At 58.5% G+C, this 5,107-nt stretch overlaps 1 non-coding gene across 1 annotated transcript; it reads right to left on the reverse strand.

The window, feature by feature from the left end:
* Nucleotides 1-1,512: 1,512 nt before the first annotated feature.
* LOC142791972 (small subunit ribosomal RNA) lies at nt 1,513-3,327 on the reverse strand. The gene has a single exon (XR_012890551.1). It is a non-coding gene; the product is annotated as a small subunit ribosomal RNA (ribosomal RNA).
* Between the last annotated feature and the right edge of the window lie 1,780 nt (nt 3,328-5,107).

The raw sequence follows: 5,107 nt of genomic DNA on the forward strand, positions 1-5,107 counted from the left end.
TCTATAAATACTCGGGAGGCGTCGAAGCCGGTTCTCCAAGCCGGACCCGTAGGTATCGTTGTGTGCTCGCTCTCATTGGCCCGCCTAACCAGAAAATGCCTGCGGTACACCCATTTGGATAAGAGTGCACGCAGATGCGGGCCTCGACGGCTACACATTTCCTCGGGCGGCCGCCTCCCGGCCTCCGTGGAGCGCGGGATGCACGGTCCCATCGACAAGCCTCTCCCGTTTTTACCGTGGCGTCGCGGTTCACCACGGCAGGCGGGTCGGTCTCCTCCGCATAAAAAGGGGGACCCCCGCTTTTTGTTCCACGAAATCGCACAAGCTTTTTTCGCATCCACGGTTTGCCACCGCACACCAAAATGCCGATCCGGCTGCCTACTTTAGCCAACAGGTGGAGCCAGGCGCGCCGTACTTGCGCGGCACTTCCCACGTCCACCGAAGTCGGTGCCAAGGACCACTTTCGGCGCCGGAGCCGCGTACGAGCCTACTCGAGGCGGAAGAACGAAGCCAGCAAGGGCCTGGCCGCAAGTGCGTTCAATTGTCGGGACGTCCAAGTCCCTCGTTCTTCCGTGCTTCCTCTTTCGGCAAGTCGTTGCGGCACCTTCCCAAAGCGCGCAGACCCGCTAATCGCGACGAGCGCGACGTGGCCGTGCCGCCTTTCCCTCGGCAGCAAGCAAAACGCCTGGCAACGTCGACGCTCCCCTAACCGCGATCTCGCACCGTGTTTCGTGTGGCGAATTCAAAAGCCGGCCGGCGCTGCTGCAACCATTACGGTCGGTACGCATACGCCGCGGAGGGCGGGACGGTCATCGGAGCGTGCGGTTCCTCCATCGAGTACTGCGCACCTCGGCCGTCGCATCGCCGTGCCATGACCGGCCGCGCGTCAACGCGAACCGGTGCCAGCGAGATCCCTCGCCTGCAAGAACCGACCGGCAGCCTCCGTCACCCGAGGACGCGGAGGCGCTTGCCGCGGACGGCGGGACGGTATGCACTGGTGCACAGCGGACCCGTCACATCGCCAGTTCCTTGACCGACCGCCGACGCTTGTGCCGTTCCTCTCGTACTTGGCAGTCGCCGCGCGATTGTCGGGTCTCGTTCTTGCACGCTCGAACGGTCGGGAGGGCACTCGGCTGGCGTTTCGGGAACGCGCAGCCTCGCCTTCTACCGACGTAACCACGACTCGCCGTTCGCGCTCCGCCGCTCCTGTTTACAGTACTAGGCGGTCCCGCAGCGGTCGGGTCGCGCATTTCGAGCGCTTCGAGCCACGGTGCAGTGGCGGGTCGAAAGCCGACCTATGAGTGCGTTGCGCCGTTTGTACCCGCGTCCGCCACCTGGCCGACCGTCCAAGGTCGCGGTGTTGGCGTCCGCTGGGCGCAACAATTTGTCACGGGGTGCCGCTCCACATTCAGGCAGCCCCGTGGGGAAAAGCCGACCCCGCGTCCAAACGGGGTCAGCGGCAGAAAGTGTCGGGCGCAGACGCAGCTGAGGCGCTCACCCTTCACAATCCGTTAATGATCCTTCCGCAGGTTCACCTACGGAAACCTTGTTACGACTTTTACTTCCTCTAAATGATCAAGTTTGGTCATCTTTCCAACAGACCGGCGCAACCGAAAGGCCGCGCCGGACATCGGTCCGAAGACCTCACTAAATCATTCAATCGGTAGTAGCGACGGGCGGTGTGTACAAAGGGCAGGGACGTAATCAACGCGAGCTTATGACTCGCGCTTACTGGGAATTCCTCGTTCAAGGGGAACAATTGCAAGCCCCTATCCCAATCACGAAAGAAGTTCCACGGGTTACCCAGTCTTTTCAGACAGGGATAAAGACACGCTGCTTCCTTCAGTGTAGCGCGCGTGCGGCCCCGGACATCTAAGGGCATCACAGACCTGTTATTGCTCTGTTTCGTGCGGCTAGGAGCCGCTTGTCCCTCTAAGAAGGTTGTAAGGTGCTGGGAACCCCGCACCTATTTAATAGGCTAGAGTCTCGTTCGTTATCGGAATTAACCAGACAAATCGCTCCACCAACTAAGAACGGCCATGCACCACCATCCACCGAATCAAGAAAGAGCTCTCAATCTGTCAATCCTCCCAGTGTCCGGGCCGGGTAAGTTTTCCCGTGTTGAGTCAAATTAAGCCGCAGGCTCCACTCCTGGTGGTGCCCTTCCGTCAATTCCTTTAAGTTTCAGCTTTGCAACCATACTTCCCCCGGAACCCAAATACTTTGGTTTCCCGGAAGCTGCCCGCCGAGTCATTTGAGTAACTCAGGCGGATCGCTGGTTGGCATCGTTTATGGTCAGAACTAGGGCGGTATCTGATCGCCTTCGAACCTCTGACTTTCGTTCTTGATCAATGAAAACATTCTTGGCAAATGCTTTCGCAGTAGTTCGTCTTGCGACGGTCCAAGAATTTCACCTCTAGCGCCGCAATACGAATGCCCCCGTCCGTCCCTCTTAATCATTACCTCGTATTCCAAAAACCAACAGAACAGAAACGAGGTCTTGTTCTATTATTCCATGCAAGTTTATTCAGGCGACTCGCCTGCGTTGAGCACTCTAATTTTTTCAAAGTAAAAGCACCGGCCATCTCGAGGCACACAATGAAGTGCACCAAGAAAGAACCGGCATGATGTTCAGTCCGAGCCGTCGCATCGGGTAGATGCACTACTCGTCTGGAACTGAGATCCAACTACGAGCTTTTTAACCGCAGCAGCTTTAGTATACGCTATTGGAGCTGGAATTACCGCGGCTGCTGGCACCAGACTTGCCCTCCAATTGATCCTCGTTAAAGGATTTAGAGTGTACTCATTTCAATTACGGGGCCTCAAAAGAGTCCCGTATTGTTATTTTTCGTCACTACCTCCCCGTGCCGGGAGTGGGTAATTTGCGCGCCTGCTGCCTTCCTTGGATGTGGTAGCCGTTTCTCAGGCTCCCTCTCCGGAATCGAACCCTGATTCTCCGTTACCCGTAACAACCATGGTAAGCAAGTAACCTACCATCGAAAGTTGATAAGGCAGACACTTGAAAGAAACGTCGCCGGCTCGTGGCCATGCGATCAGCACAAAGTTATCCAGAGTCACCACACAATACGGGCCGAAACCCGATCGATCTTGGTCTAATAAAAGCACCCGTTACCCAAAGGGCTCCAGGCTCACTGCATGTATTAGCTCTAGAATTGCCACAGTTATCCAAGTAGGAAGAAACGATCTAAGGAACCATAACTGATTTAATGAGCCATTCGCGGTTTCGCCTTATTTCGGCATGTACTTAGACATGCATGGCTTAATCTTTGAGACAAGCATATGATTACTGGCAGGATCAACCAGGTAATCGTTCGACTGCGCGTCCGTCCTCGCCTTCGGCGGGCCGGACGCAGTCTGTGTGCGGCGGAGGCCACCTTCAGGCGCCCCAACACGCTTATTTTGCACTCCGAGATGACGGCGTTCGAGCTCGCTACGGCACAACCTTCCCGAAAGACGAGTGGGAGCCGTGCGGCAAGAAGCACGTTCATGCTCGCTCTTTTTCGTTGCATCGACTCGGTCGCGCCGTGCGGGTTGCCCAAGCCCGCTGCACTGTCGGTGGACCGGCCGGAACTAGCAACGGAGCCGAGACTGCAAAGCCGCCAGACGACGGGTCACGCCCGCGTCTTCGGCGCTTTCGCATCTGAATCGCCCGAGGACGACACGGAACACACCTCGATATCGTGGTAAAACGGCACCGTCCGACAACCAGCCCCTAACGCATCAAGCGGATGAGGCTGCAGACGACTGCCGTGGATTCCCCTGGAGCAGACCCGAGGACACGCTTGACGAGGCCGAAGCCCGCCGCATATCAGACACCCGGTCGCTTTCGCGTACGCCGCTCACGAGAACCCCCACATAATAGCAGCGATAAGTACCCAGACCTCCTTGGGCACTAATACGAGCGTACTCGAGAAAATTTCACCGCGGGTGTGCCCCGAAACGTGTGGCACGTTGAGCGTGCCACAAGTCTACGTCGCTCTCAAACCCGCCGAGGTCGTAGAATTTGCGACCCTACTCACGAAATTCCCACCGAGGATACGGCCGCAAACGTACCGCACCTTGGGTAGGCCACGAGTTTGTGCAACACTACGCTGACGGCACAGCACCGAGGTCGTGCGCGCACGCACGGGAAAATTCCGCCGCGGTTTCTGCCGAAAACGTGAGGCACCACGACTCTCCGCAAGTTCGCGTCGACTGCGAAAGACCGAAGTCGTGAACGACGTGTCCGCTACTCGCCGCCGACACGCTGGACACCAAACGTACAACGACTCGACGGCGTCGTAGAGGCCCACGACGCGGTTTTCCTTAACGACGTCTCGGCGTGGCACCGACAGGTTAGAACGGCCGACCAACGTTCCCTGTCCGCCGTTCGGCTCAGTCGAAGGGCTCGGCGACTTCGGCAACGCTGCGAAGCCGCACGGTGACGCACGCCATGTCCCCATTTTTTTTTTTTTTCTTTCTGCGTCTGCCGGGGTGCCCCTATAATAGCAGCAATAAGCACCCAGACCGCCGTGGGTCGCTCGCCCCGGCTGACGTGGTTTTTCGTACTCCTGCGGCGGTCGCCGTCAAGCACGTCCAAATACGCTACTTTCGTGGGCGCATTCACGCTCTTTCGCTTCGCCGGAGTGCCAGCACTCACTCTGCCAAAAACGGCGAACATCCGAGCGGCGGTTCCCACTTTTGCGTCGGCGTCGCAAACCCCGCCCCGGCAGACGAGGTTTGCCGTACTCGTGCGACGGTGGCCGGCGGGCACGTCGAAAGACGCCGATATCGTGCGCGAATTGGCGCACCTTGGCTTCACCGGAGTGCCGCCACTGACTCCTCCAAAAACGGCGAAGATCCGAGCGGCGCTTCCCACTTTCGCATCGGCGTCCCGAACTCCGCCCCGGCTGACGCGGTTTACCGTACTCGTGCGACGGTCGCCGGCGAGCACGTGGAAAGACGCCGATATCGTGCCCGAATCGGCTCCGTTCGGCTTCGCCGGAGTGCCAGCACTGGCTCGGCGAAAGACGACGAACATCCGAGCGACGGTTCTCACTATTGCGTACGCGTCGCAAACCCCGCCCCGGCAGACGCACTTTGCCGT

This window comes from Rhipicephalus microplus, unplaced genomic scaffold (assembly GCF_043290135.1).
Source record: "Rhipicephalus microplus isolate Deutch F79 unplaced genomic scaffold, USDA_Rmic scaffold_200, whole genome shotgun sequence".
Classification (NCBI taxonomy): Eukaryota; Metazoa; Arthropoda; class Arachnida; order Ixodida; family Ixodidae; genus Rhipicephalus; species Rhipicephalus microplus.